General features: G+C 38.0%; 1 protein-coding gene and 1 long non-coding RNA gene across 16 annotated transcripts in view; both read left to right on the top strand.

The window, feature by feature from the left end:
• Positions 1-21,164, top strand: part of DIAPH2 (diaphanous related formin 2) — a 952,992-nt gene that overhangs the window by 347,874 nt on the left and 583,954 nt on the right. The gene's annotated exons all lie outside the window — the stretch shown is intronic.
• LOC145536285 (uncharacterized) lies at positions 7,883-11,841 on the top strand. Its single transcript, XR_014075736.1, has 2 exons — positions 7,883-7,925; positions 8,417-11,841. It is a non-coding gene; the product is annotated as an uncharacterized LOC145536285 (long non-coding RNA).

The raw sequence follows: 21,164 nt of genomic DNA, 5'->3' as shown, positions 1-21,164 counted from the left end.
TTTCTCTGATAACTTGGTCCTACGGAATAAGTGGAATTAGTAAAGCAACTGTAATTGTTAATTATTTCCTTGTCTTTTATAACCCAGAAAACATTGCACCAGATCTGAATCTTCAGTGGATTGGTTGAGATTTCCAGCTTTATTCATGATCATTGATGAATGTTCAGTTGTAGCATTTGACTTCATTACAGTTTAGCAGAGAGGTGTTTTAGCACAGTATGACAATTACCTTTGTGAAAGCATGAGAGAATTGTATTCAGGAAGATAATGTAAATTCTCTGTATGATAATCTTTTCAAACAGCATTCTAGCACATGTGGAAAGAAAGTATATTACGATTGAGATATGTTAACTGGAATCTAATACAGCTTAGTTTTTTTTTTTTTTAGTGAACTTGTGAGAAATTATTTTGTAGGGCCTCTGGAATGTATATAAGAAGGTTTAAAAGCAGCTGTTTTATGTTACTGGTCTCTCTTCTGTTTCCAGCATTTGTTTATTACTTGACATTTTGAAGTAGTAATGTTTAAAACTCTTGTCATTGTTTTTTTGTCTTTTAGAAATGGTATCACATGGGGATTTTAAAGCATGTATAGTCATGCCTAGGCATATGTATGTAAAAGTATAACCAACATATTTTAGTGTCTTATATAAGTTGCACACACAAGCCCATCTTTAAATTTATATAACTTGTCTACATTTTTACATAAAATGTCAGTCATTTGTCCATGCCCTAAAGTGAATTTGGAGCTTCCCTGGTGCCTCAGATGGTAAAGAGTCTGCCTGCAATGCAGGAGATCCACATTCAAACCCTGGGTCAGGAAGATGCCCTGGAGAAGGAAATGGCAACCCACTCCAGTCTTGCCTGGAGAATCCCATGAACAGAAGAGCCTGGTGAACCCCAGTCCATTGGTTTGCAATGAGTCAGACGTGAGTGAGCGACTAAGTGAATTCTGTCCTGCTCAGTATTTCTTTCCTCATACTGAAACTTTAAAAAAGGGAAAAGGACCATTTCAATCTGGAGAAGGTAGAAAGCTAAGCAGTAGAAAAAACAATTTACACCAGGCTTGGAAGATCCCAGTCTTTCCATTTTGATATTCCACAGAAGCTACTTCTAGGGGCATGGTACCACAGGGCCAGGACTTCTGTTATGGTTGTTCATTACCCAGACAGGCCATATGCTGGGCAGCACTGTGCTTGACTACTGGCCTTCACTCATACTACCGTTGGAATATTTCCTGCCATGCTTCCGGCTCTGTGCTTCTTCATTCGCGTTTCTTTACCTTTCCTTTGCTAGCAGGAAGCTAATTCCACTAAAAGCGCTTAATTATTTGTCTTTGTTGGGAATAAGGGAAATGTTAACCTGAAGAGTTGTATTTACTATAATTATTATGTCAATATCACTGGAATCTGGAATGTATCTCAGCATTTTCTCTCTTTTTTCAGCACCCCCTTACTTCAAAATACTGTGTCCTTAATTGCAATTTGCGTACTTTCTGACCTCTGGTGAATGATTGCACTTTTGTACATTAAAAAGAAAATCCAGTTTAAATAAGCTCACAAAAGGAGGCTGTGGAAGAAATGACAATAATAAAGACTCACACTTCCATAGCATTTACTCTGTGCTGAGTATTGTTATAATTGTCTTACATGCATTAACTCATTATGTCTTCTCAATAAACTCCTTGAGGTTGCTGTTATTCATACCATTTTATATATGAGGAAAATAAGGGACAGAAAAGTTCTATAACTTGACCAGGATAACACAGATAATAATAAATAAGGGAATAATGATTCAAACCTAGGCATTTTGTTTCATGGCATTTTTTAACGCTATAATTTATGAATTTGCTAATTGCCTTGATATCATTTTCTCTTTAACATTTCATAAAGCTCTGTAATAAACCATCACTTATTTTTTCTTGCTATTCACTGGGAATAAAGTTGCATCATATCAGTAGCTATAAGAGGTTTTCTGTTTAATCAATGTAGGGCTTTTAGAAATTAGTATTAATATATTATAAAAGCTCTGTTTCCATAATAGATGACTTGAAGAACTAGCTTATTGTATATATGTGAACACGTATATAACCAACAGTTTGTTTTCACTGTCTCTAAGCTAGTGGTGTAAACTTCCTCTAACATAGGCTATGTTATCTGCCATTTTCCTTTTGATACTGTGGTTCAGTTCAGTTCAGTCGCTCAGTCATGTCCGACTCTTTGCGACCCCATGAATTGCAGCACGCCAGGCCTCTCTGTCCATCACCAACTCCCGGAGTCTACCCAAACCCATGGCCATAGAGTCAGTGATGCCATCCAACCATCTCATCCTCTGTCATCCCCTTCTCCTCCCGCCCCCAATCCTACCCAGCATTAGGGTCTTTTCCAATGAGTCAACCCTTCGCATGAGGTGGCCAAAGTATTGGGAGTTTCAGCTTCAACATCAGACCTTCCAATGAACACCCAGGATTGATCTCTTTTAGGATGGATTGATTGGATCTCCTTGCAGTCCAAGGGACTCTCAAGAGTCTTCTCCAACACCACAGTTCAAAAGCATCAATTCTGTGGCGCTCAGCTTTCTTCACCGTCCAACTCTCACATCCATACATGACCACTGGAAAATGGAAAAACCATAGCCTTGACTAGACGGACTTTTGTTGGCAAAGTAATGTCTCTGCTTTTAAATATGCTATCTAGGTTCGCCATAACCTTCCTTCCAAGGAGTAAGCATCTTTTGATTTCATGGCTGCAGTCACCATCAGCAGTGATTCTGGAGCCCCCAAAAAATAAAGTCTGACACTGTTTTCACTGTTTCCCCATCTATTTCCCATGGAGTGATGGGACCAGATGCCATCGTCTTAGTTTTCTGAACGTTGAGCTTTAAGCCAACTTTTTCACTCTCCTCTTTCACTTTCATCAAGAGGCTCTTTAGTTCTTCTTCCCTTTCTGCCATAAGGGTGGTGTCATCCGCACATCTGAGGTTGTTGATATTTCTCCCGGCAATCTTGACTCCAGCTTGTGTTTCTTCCAGCCCAGCGTTTCTCATGATGTACTCTGCATATAAGTTAAATAAGCAGGGTGACAATATACAGCCTTGACGGACTCCTTTTCCTATTTGGAACCAGTCTGTTGTTCCATGTCCAGTTCTAACTGTTGCTTCCTGACCTGCATACAGGTTTCTCAAGAGACAGGTCAGATGGTCTGGTATTCCCATCTCTTTCAGAATTTTCCACAGTTTATTGTGATCCACACAGTCAAAGGCTTTGGCATAGTCAAGAAAGCAGAAATAGATGTTTTTCTGGAACTCTCTTGCTTTTTCGATGATCCAGCGTATATTGGCAATTTGATTTCTGGTTCCTCTGCCTTTTCTAAAACCAGCTTGAAGATCTGGAAGTTCACGGTTCACGTATTGCTGAAGCCTGGCTTGGAGAATTTTGAGCATTACTTTACTAGCATGTGAGATGAGTGCAATTGTGCGGTAGTTTGAGCATTCTTTGGCATTGCCTTTCTTTGGGATTGGAACGAAAACTGACCTTTTCCAGTCCTGTGGCCACTGCTGAGTTTTCCAAATTTGCTGGCATATCGAGTGCAGCTCTTTCACAGCATCACCTTTGAGGATTTGAAATAGCTCAACTGGAATTCCATCACCTCCACTAGCTTTGTTCGTAGTGATGCTTTCTAAGGCCCACTTGACTTCACATTCCAGGATGTCTGGCTCTAGGTGAGTGATCACGCCATCTTGATTATCTGGGTCGTGAAGATCTTTTTTGTACAATTCTTCTGTGTATTCTTGCCATCTCTTTGGTAGTTGCTCCAGATAAAAAGTATTTGGGGAAGGAGATCTAGAGCAGAAGTTTCCTGATGAAATTCTAATATTGGATGACATTTTATAATAGTAAGCATATTATAGGTTTTTCCAGGTGATTCAGTGGTAGAGAATTCACCTGCCAATGCAGGAGACACAAGTTCGATCCCTGGGTCACAAAGATCCCCTGGAGTAGGAAATGGCAACCCACTCCAGTATTCTTGCCTGAAGAATCCCATGGATGTTGTAGTCTAGCGGGCTACAGTCCATAGGGTCACACAGAGTCAGCCATGACTGAGCACAGGCACAGCGATTAGGATGTTATATCTCAGAACACTGTTTCTTTCTCTTTTACATCACAGGCAGAGTACTGGATGACCTGCCCACCTTTACCCTGCAACTTGCCCCTTAATAATAGTTTTCTTGTTACTCTTATGTAAGGCTTTATTAGTGTTTGTGTTATTATGCAATCTGATTTTGCTTTTGATTTTGTATAGACATAGTAATCCATGTGTGATGATCATAACTGGTTATACCTTAGGGAATAGGATTGGATAGTGCTATGACCAATGCCTGCAGACAGAGTTAATGGGGAAGACTTATGTGGAAGGTAGTACAAAGGAAGAACACTGGAACTGTCTCTTAAGTATGAAATCAGAAAGTAGATCTAGAAATTGACTCCTAGTTGAAAAGACCAGTTGCAAAGAAGGGCTCCAACAGAATATTGCCTGACAAAATTCAGTTAATGCACAATATTCCTATCATGACTGCTTTCAAGGTTGTATACAAGCTGTTGTGTAGTTTTTCCTGTGCTAGCAGCAACTTTACTGTATTCTGTCTATGTCAAAAGATATGCTGGAATGCAAGCAAGTTAGAATGACTTTATTATAGAAAAAACACGGAATTTATTTTGTGAATTTTTGTTAAGTATTTATAAAAATAAAAACTCTGAAAAAAGAAAAAAAGCAGCTCCGCATTTTGCCTTGCAATTGCTGATACTGCACCAATGTGAAAAGATATTGTGATTGTTGTTCACTGGAGGGTGATACATGCTAACCCAGTGGGACAAGCACCCTGTATGGCTTTATTGGTGAAGAAGGGCAATAGACCTGTATCATGGCTCTTTGTGAGAGAGTATTGCATCTCAGGCCACCATAGTCTTGGCAGTTAAGATATGCCAAGATGAAGAAGAAAGGGTTTGGCTCTTTAAAGAGCTCAATTTTCAAAAGAGAGGTAGATGCAGAAAGTATCTGCTATATCTAAAATAATTGCTCTATTAAAATGTGGTAACTGCTATACAGAGTCATGAAAGAATAATGGCCTTATTATTAAAGAAGAATTAAAGATGAATTCAGAAGGTTTCATAGAAAAAGACCATTTGAATAAGGACTTGAAGTTTATGTAGTTTTGGTTTCCTTTTTTTTTTTTTTCCCCCAAAGGATAAGGGCATTCAGGGCATATGAAACTATGTCAACAAGGGCAGGTATGATAAAACATCACACATTGCGGAGTGAGACATTAACTGGTTGGGTGGAGAATGTGGCATGAAGCACAGGAGGGAGATTACAGGTTGAAGTGAACTAGTAAAGGACCTTTTTACTATGACCTATGATTAACCTTTAATGCATTTTTAATTAGGGTTGGCAATGTATGATCAGAATGCATTTTAGAATGATCACTTTCAGTAGCAAAGTGAAAGACTGATGGGAGGGCATTTAGTAGGCTTTTTAATAATCTGATTGAGAGATTTTAATGACTTGAACTGAGGCAGTGGCAGTGGTAATGTAAAGGAGGGAACTAAATATTAGAAAGTGAAATTAATAGTTATTAGTGGCGTTCAACGTGAGGAGATGAGAGACAGGGAAGGAGGAGGAAAGAAACATCTAATATGATTCCCACGTTGTGGATGATTGAGGAAGAGTGAGAAAAATAAAAGCTAGGTGTCTGATGTACTAAATCTGAGATATGCAATCATTTGGTGGCCATGTTCTATAGGCAGTTGTATGTAGAAAATTGGAGCTCAGAAGTATATTTTGGTTTGAGAGGTTGGGAGTTTATCTGCATGTATATGCAATTTAATATTATGAGAATGGATGAGATTACCTAAAGAAGTATTGTAGAGACAGAAAAAAAGCGAGTCCAAGATAAAGTCCTGAGGAACACCAACATTTCAAGGGCCATTGGAAGAGTATAGCCAGTACATGAAATGCCAACAAAAGATGTAGCAAAACAAACAAAATGTGTCATCAGAAAAGCCAAGAGAGAGAAACATTTTAAGAAGCAAGAAAGAGTCAATTTAGTCAGGTAGAATATTGCTGAGAAGTTAAGTCAGATGAAGGCAGCAAAAAAATGTTTAGATACACAGCAGGGAGAACATTAGTGATCTTAACATAAATATTTTCTATGAGTTGGTGTGAATGGTGGTCAGGTTGGAATTCATTAAAGTTTAGGACCATTGGAGGTATCAGAGGTGCCAGTCATTGAGATAGTACAGAAAGAATATGAGCTTTGGTAGGAAAAATAATGAAATGTGGATCCTGTTAAGTATGATACTCAGCTGGAGATGTTCAGTATATATGATCTGGAACTCACAAGAGCAGTCTGGCCTGCAGATAGGGATTTGAGAGGTTTTCCAGTAGTTGAAGACTCACTGGATATTCTCAGCTACATTTGACATAACATTGGGACCAATTTATTATGGGAAATTGGCATTTTTTATTAATGTCTAATTCATCACAGTGATACACATATACATTGCAGTTTGCAAAGGAGACAATTGAGAAATGAATGCAATGAGTTAGCTTAGCTTTCTCTAAAGACTAATTATTTGGATATGATCTTATATTGGTCAAAGCACTTCATACCTAAGAAGTATATTTTCTGAGTCTAGGATCTTAGTTAATGAAAAAATTTGATCAGGCATCCTTTTAAAATCCCAGCTTAATCAAAGCAGATAGTCCCATTTAAGTAACTAGCCTTGAAAAAAAGAGAAAGACTTAAGGATATAAATCATTAACTTAATTGTCTCCACTGTACTTATACTTTAGATGTTTATGAAGTGCCATTTAAGTTATATGCTTATTTACTTACACTGTTCACTTAGAGGTGAAAATGCCATCAGACAAATAGCTGAGAATCTGAAATTCAAAATAGTTATTTTAGGAGTTAATTCTCTAGTAAAAGTTCTCCCTCAGACCATTTCATTCACAATGGAGTATAGCAGTCAGAAATGTGGATATGACAATTTTTGATTTAAATTGTTTTTGTCACATAGTTTTTCATGCTAGTAAAGAAAACATGGAATGTGATTGACCTTATTAATTTTAATTTTATACAATATAATAAAAGTTATGATAGTGACTTTGCAGAATGAACCTTTATCGATTTATGCTTCTGAAAAATGACCTTGTAAAATGTCAAAATTGCTATTGTATGCTTTTGAAAACTATTAAATAATTTGTGTTTGATACATTTAAACTCTTTATTGAAGGTCAAGGATTCTATTAGGGCATTTTTTCAGTAAAATGTTGACAGAAATTAACTAGGTGGTTGAATTCTCACTGACAATACTGTCACATATTTTAAAGAAATTGTCTAATGATAAGGCCAGATTTTGCTCATTATTTTTCTTAGTAACAACCGCTAATTCATTAACTTGCCTTAAGTAGAGTGAGTTAAGTGTCAAAACTTGGTGGTCACAGTCTCAATTCTTATTTAATAGATATTTAGTTTAAATTGCTATACTTGTGTCATCTTCAATGACTATGTATCTATGCCATGCATTGGGATGTGATATAATTGTGTGAATATTCATTGGTAATTGTGTTGACCTTAATGTATTTTTGATATCAATATTGAATTTAGACATCCACAATTTGATGTGCAAAGCCACAATCTAAACTAGTAAAGTCACAGACCAAAAACAGTAAGGAAAAGCTGAAATTGTGTCTTATTTTCTTTATGTCAACGAGGCATATTTTGTGGTGGCATATTCTGCTATCCTTCCATGCATATATGAGTGCAGTGTCAACAAATCTCAGGATTACCTCCCTTACTGAGGTCAGTAAATACTTGGATAGAAAATTTGTAGGTTAATCTATGCAAAGATCACTCTCTCCTTCTCTGTGGATATGTGCTTTTCCATACTTAGGTGTATGCACATGTGTGTCCTATTGGTGTAGTACAGAGCTTCCTCGTATCATGTTGGGGTTGTGTGTGTGTATGTCCTCAATCGTTTCCAACTCTTTTGCAACCCCGTGGACTGTACCCCACCAGGCTTCTCTGTTCATGGGATTTCCCAGGCAAGAAGACTGGAGTCCGTTACCATTTTCTCCTCCAGGGGATCATCCCGGGGATTGAACCCTGTCTCTTGCATCTCCTGCATTGCAGGTGGATTCTTTACTACTGAGTCACCTGGAAAGCCTCTTATATTGGATTTATATCCTGAAGTTAGCCCATCATTAAGTTGAAAATATGCTGTGCTAAGTCATTTCAGTCGTGTCCAATTCTTTGCGTGGTCACAGGCTGCCCATGAGCCTGCCTGCCTGCCAGGTTCCTCAGTCCATGGAATTCTCTAGGCAAGAATACTGGAATGGGCTGCCATTTCCTTCTCCAGGTGATCTTCCCAACCCAGGGATCGAATCCGCCTCTCTTAAGTCTCCAACACTGGCAGGCAGGTTCTTTACCACTAGTGCCACCTGGGAATATCAGAAACCAAAAATGCATTTAATATACCTACCTACAGAACATGATAGCTTAGCCTAGCCCAGCTTAGCCTAGCCCATCTTGGACTGACTCAGGACACTTACATGAGCCTACAGTTGGGCAAAATCAACTAACACAAAGCCTATTTTATCATAAAGTCATGTAATCGATTGAATACTGTACTGAAAGTGGAAAACAAAGTGGTTATATGGGTGCAGAATGGTTGTAGGAGTGTATTGTTTATTTCCCCTCATGATTGTGGGGCTGACTGGGAGCTTTGAGTCAATGCCAGTGCCCAGCGTCATGAGAGAGTAGTGCACTGCATTATTGCTAGCTAGTCATTATTGCTAGTCACATGTTTTTTGCCATAGTTTACTGAGTAGATTTTTGACTGGGGGGAAAAAGTGACACTTGTATTAGAATCATCTCATTTTAATGATCTCACCCCTCCCCAAGTGAGGGAAGAAATAAAAATGTTCAGTTTATGGAGGATATATTAATCATTCTTGCTTTGAAAAACTGGATTCCTATAATATTGGTAACAGCTTTTGTTGTTAAGTGAAGCAAACTCATATATTAATTTTCTAATTGTCTTTGGTGATAGAAATAAAGCATTGATTTACTTGCTTTTTTCCATTAAAGGTAGTACTTTGTGATAAAATAAAAATCAGTGAACTTCACTTGCTTTATTTGTACTTTATTCTCATCAGCAAGGAGCCATGATAAAAAGAGAAATAAAGGTCCTCTTACAGTCAGAGAAGCAGAATTAGGAAAGCAGGCTTTAGAGCCACTTTGGACTCAAAACTCACTCATACCACTTAGTAACTGGAGTGATCTTGGGTAAGACACTTAATATCTCAATTTCTTCATCTGTAAGATGGAAATAATAATAGTATGTACCCCATAAGTTTATTGTGATAATTGAGTCAATGTATGTTTGAAACAGTGCTTGTCACGTTCTAGATGAGGGAGTTCCTGTGATCATTTTTATCTCTACCAATCATGTTTGCTTATTATAACACCAGATATTTTTGGTCCAGGGGTGTAGTCCATTCTTTATTGTCTATTTGCATAGAATAGGGTCAAGATGTTTGACACCTTTACTACCTGTTCGGCATCCTTGTAGAGTCTGTGATCTGGCCAGCACTTAGTACAGATAGCAAAGCCATCTTCTTTTGTGGAAAAACCGTGGGCCACAGGTGTATCTACTTCAGGTTCAAAAGCTAGTAATTAAAAGTCTGATTTTGAATATAGTTCTTCTGATAAGTTTTTTGGTGCTGATTTTTAATGGCTTAAGTTTGACATGTCTTTTTCTTCATTTTTCAATAATGAATTCCTTCAGTCTAAGCACCGTGTATGAAATGTCTGAACTGTTTGTACAGGTATGGTTGTTTTAGTTTTCCCAGGGAAAAAGAAAACTCTGAAATGCAATTTATGGAATTATCTTTCTGTTGATGTCTATCATGAAACTGTGTATAGATGCACTTGGCATGTGATAAAAGTTTAGATTTGAGAATGGGGGGGAATATGGTTAGTGACAAAGGCCAAAAAAGACTCAAGGATTGACTTTGATCAAAGACATTGGCTTGAAAAAAAAAAAAGTTGATATGAATATAGCATTTCCAAATTGTCCACTTTCAAAATAAAGGTAGCATGTAATATTTCCAAACTATCTACTTTTTTATTTTTTAATTTTTAATTTTTGTTGTCCACACCACGTGGCATACAGGATCTTTAGTTCCCTAGTCAAGGATTGAACCCATGCCCTTTGCTGTGGATGTGTGGAGTCTTAACCACTGAACTGCCAGGGAAATCCCTCTAAGTTGTCCACCTTTTAAGTAGTCTGACAACTGAGCTATGGAAAATTTCTCCTTCTTCAGTAGACAGATTGCTGAAAGTTTCAAGATTCATTCAGTCTTGCAGCTTTTAACTGAATAGTATTGATTCTTCTCTCTCACCTCCTAATTTAGAAGTTCAGGTTTCCATAAACATGAGTTTCTAGAAAACATTTTAAAATCTATGCCTATTTGATTGGTTTTGTAAATTATAATATCTGTGTTAAATGAACAATACCTATAGCACTATTGATTAATGCAATAAAGATGAATAATCTCTCTGTGTTCCTGTTACCATCTGCCATTATTATCTACCAGTTCCCTGTCTATCCTTTGCTGCTTTCAAAATCAGTGTTCGGTGTGTTTGAACTGGACTTTTGCTTCAGGAAGGCCAATCTGGTTGCGCTCACTGATCCATATAAGTGACACGATCTGCTCATGTCCCCATCACAAACATTTCCCTAAATGAAATGCCCAGCGCCTCTGACTCAACTAATCACAGCACTTACCTCCTTCCCAATCTTGTTTACTTCTAATTATTCCCGATTCCTGCTTTGAGAATACTGAGGGGGAGCTAAGTATGCCTATGTGGATGGAGCCTTTCATTTTCTTAATATGCATTCTATTAAGGTGTGCATTTTGCTTTCTAAATGCTCTTGAGCTGCTTTTAAATATTCTCTTTGGTGTCCTCAACCTGTTTTTAGTTTCCTGAGGGTACGAAACAGGTCATCTATTTGTATCATACCCTTCACAACACCGTTGAGTGTTTAGTTCAACCTTTTTCCTGACACTAACTTCCTCAAAGGGGAAATGCTCAAGGTATACAAGATTTATTTTAAATTAACCTACATAATTGAAAAGTAGGCAAATGCAGGAGTTGGGGAGACTTATGATCTATTTAAAACTCCAAGCCAAATATATTCCTTATTAGTATAGAGTGTATCAATGTTGAACTGTTTTTTTTTTTTTTTTCCCTATGCCTTATTTTTAACCCTGACGATGGAGGCAGGCCTTATAAATGTTAGACAATGAAGATCTTACCTATAGCCTTGACTTCCCCCCACCTGCCCCGCCAACTTCTTGGCAAAGTTAGTCCTTTTTGGCCTGGTATTTAAGAAGAATGTTGTTTTTCTAAATTTGGTACCAGGTTTTATGAAACTTTAATGTTTTCTTGAAATCAGAATGGGCATCCCAAGATCAGAGAAAGAAAATGAATCATTGGTAGAATGAGCATTTCTGTAAAAAGGAATGCTGATGAACAAATACTGTCTTGATAATTCAAGTCATTAATCCATGAATGTGTATTAGTTTCACTGCCTGAGAATCTGTTGTCACTCAGTAGGTCAAATCTAATCCATGTATCTATAGTCTTAACTGCTCATTTGCACACTGGCTTAACTCTGTGTATTTAAGCATTGCATGTTTGTATATATCTAAGCTTGAGTACATTATTAAGTTTTATCCATTATCTTTACTTTCCAATGGAAAAAAAAAAAACAAACAACTTGAATATACGTACCCATGCTTCAATGTTCTGTGGCATAGCCCTGTGAAGACTGTAGCAAGGACAATCAAAAAATCCAAATGCAAAGCTGCAATTTCATTTATATTTGTTGTAAGTCCTAATGTGAATAAAGCCAATGGATAACATTAACATTTTCCTAAAGCATGACTGTACTGATTCCATAGAATATTTTCACTGTTAATTATTAGTTCAATATCTCAATATCCTCCTCTTCTCCTTATTGTTTTGGCTCACAGTATTGGACTGATCACCTTTCAATATATAATTAATTATGAGAAGGCAAAAAAAATGTTCTAAGTTTTTTTAACATTTCTAATTCTCATGTTATTTGCTGCTAAATCACTAAGAAATGAAAATGGGTAATAGCAGACAGTGATTTTCTCAGAGGGAGATACTATAGGATATTATTTTCATTCTTATAAAATGAATCAAGTACTTGTGAAAATGGTCAGGCTGAACAGTCTTAGATCAGAGCAAGGCAACTTTGTAGTCCAAATTTAAGATGACCTATAGATCTTAAATATACAGGCGAAGGGGGTGACAGAGGATGAGATGGTTGGATGGCATCATCAACTCAATGGACATGAGTTTGAGCAAGCTCCAGGAGATAGTGAAGGACAGAGAAGCCTGGCATGCTGTAATCCATGGGGTCACAAAGAGTTGGACACTACTGAGAGACTGAACTACAAAAGATTTTTCCAATCCTAGTTTTTGGATGTAAACCACACCCCTTTCATGTTTACTTCTCTCTTTTCTTTGCTTTTATCTACACAAAGGTATACCACAACCTGTACTCAAGGAGCAGATGATCTAACTCTATCTCTTTTTAAAAATCTACCCCATGGAATATTATTTATAATTAGGCTGAAATTGTCAAACGGGTTCAGCTTTCTAAACAATACAAGAAGCAAAATCTTATTTGCCCTAACTTCAAGCCTCTACCGGAGAAGGCAATTACACCCTACTCCGGTACTCTTGCCTGGAAAATCCCATGGATGGAGGAGCCTGGTAGGCTACAGTCCATGGGGTCGATAAGAGTTGGACACGACTGAGCGACTTCACTTTCACTTTTCCCTTTCATGCACTGGAGAAGGAAATGGCAACCCACTCCAGTATTCTTGCCTGGAGAATCCCAGGGACGGCGGAGCCTGGTGGGCTGCCGTCTACGGGGTCGCACAGAGTCGGACACGACTGAAGCGTCTTAGCAGCAGCAGCAGCAGCAGCAAGTCTCTACCTACACATATACTTTCCTGTAATCCCCTCAAAGTGAAATAACCCATGAAGATATGAATACATCTCAAAATACCCTTCTTTACAATAATTATAGCTGGTACAGCAATTCATAAATAGTGATCTGGAGCCTATAACTTCATAATACTTGAAATTCCATTTAACAAGTATATTATTGTTTAGTCCCTGCTTGCTTCGTATGTTCATCAGTTATTCTTCAAAATAACTGGTTTTTAAGTATCGGTCATGTTATATTCCAGTTAGCCTGGGCCTAGCCAAGGAATAAAATGAAATCCTTGATACGAAAAAGTTCACAGTCTAGTTAGAGAGACAGGTGTGTTGATGAATAAATAAAGTATACTATAGTGTGGCGAGTACTATAGTCAAGGTGTGAAGAAACTTGTCCTGAGATAGTTGAGAAGGACTCACATTAAAAGTAATCATTGTTTCTGAAGAATAAGTAGGGTTTTTCCAGGTAGAGAAGATAGTAAAGAATATCCTAGGCAAAGAGATTTTTGCATGCATGTAAAGCACTGTTGGGCTTCCCCGGTGACTCAGATGGTAAAGAATCCGCCTGCAATGTGGGAGACTTGGGTTCAATCCCTGGGTTGGGAAGATCCCTTGGAGGAGGGTGTGGCAACCTACTGCAGTATCCTTGCCTGGAGAATCCCTATGGACAGAGGAGCCATGGTGGGCTACAATCCAAAGGATCACAGAGTCAGACATGACTGAGCGAATAAACACACACACAAAACACTCTTATATGATGATAAGATTGAATAAGATGGTTCCTATCCAGAAGGAGTGCTTCTTGCAGAATGGGAGATAGAAATTAAACTAGATAACCATCAGCCATTTTGTTTAGTAATAGTATTGGGTAAATACTGGGTTATAGTAATAGTGTTGGGTTAATAGTAGGAGCATGGGAAGATATTCCAAACTGCGCCTCATCCGGAAAAGCTTTATAAGGCAGACATAATGCTCAAAGAAGTAGTTCCTGAGATGAATGACCACAACAATAACAAGAATAATAGCCACTAACATTTATTGAAAATTTTCTGTATGTTAGACACTGTGCCAAGAACATCACATTCTATTATTGAGTCCTCTCGACCCTCTAAAGTTGATGCTATTATGGAGCCTATTTTTTTTTTTTAAGGATGAAGCTCCAGGTAGTTAAATAAGTCCCCTAAAATCTCCTGGAAATTGAAGAACTGGGGTTTAAGCCCAATCCATCTGACTCGAGATTCTTTCTATGCAATGAGCCATCTCATATATTACATTGGAAATGAAAAGTATAAATATTAATAAAACACATTGTCTCTCCTTGAGGATTTCATCCTCAAGGAGTTGTGCAATTCAACTCATAAATAATTATAGAGTAAAATGATATATGCCATGTTGGAGATATTTTTAAGGTTCTGGAGACAACTCTCTAATTGTAAGGAAAATGTCAGATTTACTACAAAAGATATAGGTTCAATCCCTATTTTTGTGACTACCTGTATAACTTTTAACAAATTGTGTAGCTTTTTTTTGATGTTCAGGACTCCTTCAATTGAGTTTAATAATAACTGGCTTACAGGACTGTTATGAATAGTTAATAAGATAAATGTAGCAAGCTATAGAAAGCACTGTGTGACTTTTGAGTTCACTACCTTGAAATAATAACAATAGAATTCCTTTGTGAAATTTGTGTTGTTGGTGTTCTGTGCCAGTGTTAGCTTATGGATGGTGATGCTATTGGCTAGAAATGCATGGGGACACTCCCCTGGGCCCAAGGTTAGCCCCCCGAAGACATTTCCTCTGTGGAACCAGTGCTATGGCCGGGCTGGCCCTTGCGGTTCTTAAGATTGTAAGACACACCTTAGCAGCAAGCATTAGGAAACTTTGAGAAAAAAAAAAAAAGTTTATGACCCATAGGCCCTGGAGGGACATGACATGCCTGACGCCACACAGGAAGGTCACTGATAGCGTGTAGACTTGAGGTTATATCTTTAGTGGCTTTGGAGGTGGGTACCTAGAGTTTTACAGATTCATTCTTTATCAGTGACTTTAAAACACAAGAATGGGAATTAAAACTCTGGAAGGGAAAGGCAAGAGGTCAAATGGTCAGTTATCTCAGTCAGCCAGGCCTGTCTAAAAAAAGGGAATTTCATGAGACAGTAGCCTGGCTCCTTTTCTAGTCTTGTAGTTGGCAACGTGTTTCTTGGAGGTGGATGTCTTTGAAGTGGATACCTCAGCAATCAGAAGAACTAATTGTCAGGCACTTAGGTGGCAGTTGGAGTGCACTTGGCCTTTGAAGATAGACAAAAGTTACTCGATCCATGACCTTAGAAACCTGGTATCCTAGTTTACTCATACGAGTACCAGCTTCACGGGCTGGCCGTGCATTTCCTTAAACATATTACCGGGGCATTTAGTGAAAGCATCAGAGAAGAAGTAGCCCTGGGCCTTGGAGAATGAGTTCAGAGTTCACAGCAGAAAAGGGGTTTGAAAGAACAGGATGATGCCTTGAGAAGTCTCCTTAGGAGAGCCCCAGAAATTTGTTGAGTCTCTGAGAGCTGAGCGTTGCCTTGATCTGTTATGTGGGCATTTTTAAAAGGAAAAGGAGGCAGTTGTGGACTAGACACAGAGAAAACTGAAGGGACTGGAGAGATAGCTTCCTTTCATGTGTTCATTGAGCAGAAAATAGTCATGGAGGAAAGGGGGTGGACAGCTGCTCTGTTCTTCCCTGTCAGTTTTCAGTTGGAGAGGAATGCACAGAGTGAGTACCAAGAGAGGCTCATGGTCCCAGCCTGCTGTCATTTAATAGTTTTCATGTCTGCCTTTTATAGGTATTTGGTTTTCTCTCTTGCTGTCAGCTGTCACTTTGTGCCATTGTCAGTGTGCCTGCCATACCTCAGTAGTCAGGGCCTACGTGCTGGCATTAAAGAAATTAAAGGCTGCAGCACCCTTTTTTTTTCTAACATTACAAATTAGCCTGGCTGTTGGAAGCCTCCATCATTGTCAGGCAAATAGTGACAGCGACAAGGAAGAGACTTGACTGAGTTCAGAAGGACAGCAAGAGTAGCTGTGGCTTCCAGTTGGGTTCCAATATGGAAGGAGCAAAAGAAAAGAAAGTCCATCAGCTTTGGACTTGGATTCTGCTGGGTGAACTTGGACAAATGATTTAACATCGCTGCTTAGTTTTAGGTAGAAAATTGGTTAGTAATACCTACTTTGCCCTACGGTGATGATGACTAACTTTGTACTGTTCCTTTGCCAGGGTAGACATTCAATGACTGAAATTTTCTACAGTCCCACATCTCCATAAAGACATATGTGAAGTTAGTTACTCAAAATACCCAAGGTCTTGACATTTTAAAATGTTTACTTTTGAAGGCACAGAGTAGGGAGTTTGCAAAAATTACATCGGATGGGAGTGTACAGCTTAGTTGATTTGACTGGATTAGCACGTTGAGGAATAGTGAGAAGTGCATTTAGAGTGGTGGCAATTGAAATGAGGATGGGAGAACTCTTGAAATCGTTCTTCAAGGAAAAAATTTGGAGATTTGGTTGTATCCAGCTTACATTAGAGACAAACTGACCTGACAGGTGGATGTGGACACTGGAGGAGGAGAAGAGTTGGGCAGAGGCATGAGGTATGGGACTGTTTCAGCAACCCAGGGTGGAAGGTAATGAAAGCTGAGAAACTGTGCTAATAGGAATATATATTTGTGAGAAAGAGCCGTGTCTTAAAGAATCTGTCCGCATTGACTATGGAACCAAAGAATCTGTTGGCAGAGGTGAGCTTTTTAAGATTGCCCCTGAAGAAAGGAACTACAAATTCAGCATTGAACCATGGGAAGTAGCCATGGTTAACAGATAAGGAAGAAAAAGAGGTAAAAATGTGGGAATGATGCTAGCAGTTAAGGTTAGATAATAGATCAGAAGGAAAAAGAATGGAAAAGAATTCAGGGGAAATGAGCAGCTTCAGTCAAGTGGTGCATCTGCAAACCAGATTTTTCGAGTTTTAAGATGGAATACAGTTTTTTTCTTGGCTTCTGATAAAATTCCTTTCTCTTTTTGGTTCATATTCCCAGACTTATTCCTTTTGCTGTATACTTTTCTTTGCCTCCCATTCTCCCCACACTTATTTCCTACTGTCTCTCATGAAACATCATCTTTTTATCTTTTTTTTTTTCTAATGTTGTCATTAAATCCCAACTGTTTACCTTTTCAACAACTTGAACCAGACCAGTTCCACAGCTTCTACTCGGAGAACTAGTTATAGACATTTGTCAGTTCAGAACTACTTCCAAGATACCATCAGGTTTCTCACAGTGCGTGGAGATTCTGCAGCTCAAGGGTAGGCAGTGCTTCTATGAAATGAACCCTGGAGGCAGAATGCTTGGTTGCATCCTGTGCTGTGCATACTTAGTCACTTAGTTGTGTCCGACTCTTTGCGACCCCATGGACTGTAGTAGCCCACCAGGCTCCTCTGTCCATGGGATTTCCCAGGGAAGAATACTGGAGTGGGTTGCCATGCCTTCCTCCTGGGGATCTTCCTGACCCAGGGATCAGACTCAGGTCTCCTATATTGCAGGTGGATTCTTTACCATGTGAGCCACCAGGAAAGCCCTGGTTGCATCCTGCTTTGCCACTTACTACATGAGTGAGCTTTAGCAGCTTACCTAACCTCTTATATCTCTACTTCCTCATCTGTGAAGTAGGAGGGATGATATTATCTCATAAGGTTTTCACGAGGGTTTAAAGAATTGCAATGTTTAGAATAGTGACCTGATCCATAGTAAATGTTATGAGTGTTGTGTGCCATTATTTTCTTCTTTTTATTTTGATTTATTGTTATATAGACTTGGAGTCTAGGTAGGAGTTAGTAACATATCCCGCTTTTATAATGATTTGATTTTTTTTGTATATTGGAGAAACTTATCCTCTAAGTAATTGATTTTATTTTTAAAATAAGATTTTTTATTTTTGGCCATGCCACGCAGCATGTGGGATCTTATTCCCTGAACAAGGATCAAACCCAGGCCCCCTTACAGTGGATGTGCAATGCCTTAACCACTGGACTGCCAGGGAAATTCCTAAAATAAGATGTCTATTTCAGTCTCTTTAACAATGGGATAGTTTTCACATTTAGAAATATATTTCAGGAAGAACGGGAAAAAATAGCACTTTTACCTAAAAAATAAAAATAACATGACAATTATCTAGAAAAGAAATTTCACTATATGTAGTGTCTTTTTTGCTTGTTTTGTAATTTTATTTATCTGTCCATTTATTTATTTATGGTTGTGCTGGTTCTTCCTTTGTTACGTGCAGGTTTTCTCTAGTTGTGTTGAGTGGGCATCACTGTTCGTTGCAGTGATGGGCTTCTCATAGTTGTGGGTTCTCTTGTTGCAGAGCACACAGTCTCTAGGCATGTAGGCTTCAGTAGTTGTGACACATGGGGTCTTTAGTTGTGATGGGCTTAGTTGCTCTGAGACATGTGGAATCTTCCCAGACCAGGGATGGACCAGGGATTGAACCTGTGTCCCCTGCATTGGCAGTTGGATTCTTAACCACTATATCACCAGGGAAGTCCTGTAGTGTCTTTGAGACCAAAATTTATATTTAGCTTCAAGTATTCTTTATTACCAACTTTTATATGTGAACTAATAAGCATTTTTAATGAACATTATTTTTAAAATGGCACTCTAATAATGGCATTTTTATTGTGTAAATGCTCTGCCCTCCATAAATCCTCTAGTGTTTCATTTTAGGGAAGGTCTTATTTTGCTTTTCATGAATCCACAAAAAAAAAAAAAGACTGAATTCAGTAATTATCATGAGGTTTTTCCTACCTGTATTCACTCTTTGTTTTTGAAGTGACCTGATTTTGGGCAATGCTTCCAAGCTTCATATAGTAACAGATATCATCCAATCTGCTGACCTTATGTCCAATTTGCTTTTTTCATTCAATTTAAAAATTTGTCTATGTTGTATGACTCACATGCAAGTATGTGTCTATGTACATGGTAACATGGCATTTTTAATACAGGGTGGCTTTGTAACACGCCTTGCTCAGTTAAAACAAACACTACCTCAAAAACTTTTAAAAAAGACTCTTTATCTAGCAGGTGGAAACATGATCTGTGTAAGAGAAAATAAATAGCAGTGCTCTAACTTCAGATTTATACACTGAAACTATATATTGATCAGTTCCTGTATGCATTCTTTATTTCTGAGCAAATTATATTTAAATAGTTCTGTTGCTAGGAATGTCTCAAAAAGCTATTCAACCTTTTTGTTGGAACTACGTAAAATGATTATGTTGGGAACTACGTAAGATAATTTTGGGAACTACTATTAACTTCATATCGTAGGAATCTATTATCCTCAGACTAGAATACTGGTAAAAAGTATATCTTGAAACAAATTACAAGCTGTCAATATGTTGTGATGAATTTCTTCTGTTTTCATTTGAATCAGTAGGTGGGGCAGTTCACCGAGTGTGAAATCCACATTTAATCCTTCTTTTCATGAAATGCAAACCCACCAGTGGCTAATTCATGAAAAATTGATGCTCGGCCTTTCTTAAGGTTAAGTTGTTCTCATTTGTCTTAGAGAACATCTCACTTAGCCTATGAATTTATACAGTTTGACAGAATATGAAAACATATTTTGAAGTATTAAAATTAACTCATTCTTGACTGTTTATTTTGGAATGGTAATTTTAGTGTCATCAGAATGTCATTATGAAAAAATCAGATAAAATGAGGAGACATAGATAATCAGCTTTCTTTATAACCATATATGTGCTGTATATTTTGGGTTACTTTTTAAAGTAAAGAGTTGGTTATATTGATGAAGTTTATGCTCTCTCTAAGCTTTTTTGTTCTTAAAGATCGGGATTTAGAAGTTCTTTATTATTTTTTTTGTAATACTTTGAGGCTAGATCTGCTATTTATAGAATGGGGTGCTATGGATACCTTTGACAAGTGACTTCCATCTCTTCCCCAAAAAAGTTGTTCAGAAGGTGCCATGCCGTTCTTAGGTAATGTGTATTTATCTGTTGTCACTGCTTGTATAGTTTCCAAGCTATCCATCACAATGTAATTTGTATTAATCTCTTAATGTGTAGCATTCCTTAAATCACTGAGTCCATCTACTTTGGCTGTAGTTGCCTTAGCTCACAGTACAGGTCTTCAGAGTTGTGTAGTAAGCAGGAGATAATGTGTCAGTTTCTAGCAGAAACCTGTTGGTGATCTACTTTCACTAGTTAATGTTAAATATGACTGATTGTTGTCCTTGGCAAAACTGGGAGTCGCTGATTCCCAGTGTGAAGCTGGGTATAAAGTTGAGTACCACTTCTGCTTTGAACTTGCCTTACGGCTCAGCTGGTAAAGAATCTGCCTACAATGTGGGAGACCTGGGTTTGATCCCTGGGTTGGGAAGATCCCCTGGAGAAGGGAAAGGCTACCCACTCCACTCTTCTGGCCTGGAGTATTCCATGGACTGTATAGTCCATGGGGTCACAAAGAGTCAGATACCACTGAGCAACTTTCACTCACTCTGTTTTGAACACTTTTCTTGGAGTTGAAGGTCAGTTGCAGGAACTTTTTAGGTACATTTATTAGAACATACTTAATTTAGTACTTAACACAAGATTGGATCTAGGGGAGGATAAATGTACCAAGATTTCCTTATCATGTTCATATGTTTTAGTTTTGATTAATCATTTAAAATATAGGTGTAAATTGGTGCAAACACTATGGTGCACAGTATGGAAGCTCCTTAAAAAAACTAAAAATAACGTAATCTAATAATCCAGCAGTCTCACTCCCGGGCATATATCTGGAAAAGATAAAAACTCTAATTGGAAAAGATACAGGCACCACAGTGTTCATACCAGCCCTGTTTACAACAGCCATGACATGGAAGCAACCTAACTGTCCGTTAACAGGTGAATAAGTAAAGAAGATGTGGTACCAACATATTTTTTATATTAAACTTTTGCATCATGCTTACCATACATTGGATTTAATAGAAATTAGTGTATAATATACTATAAACCCATGTGG

Source organism: Giraffa tippelskirchi, chromosome X (genome assembly GCF_054371585.1).
Source record: "Giraffa tippelskirchi isolate mGirTip1 chromosome X, T2T-mGirTip1v1.2.pri, whole genome shotgun sequence".
Taxonomy (NCBI): domain Eukaryota; kingdom Metazoa; phylum Chordata; class Mammalia; order Artiodactyla; family Giraffidae; genus Giraffa; species Giraffa tippelskirchi.
The sequence above is the reverse complement of the archived record's forward strand: the minus strand, read 5'-3'. Positions and strand labels throughout refer to the sequence as shown.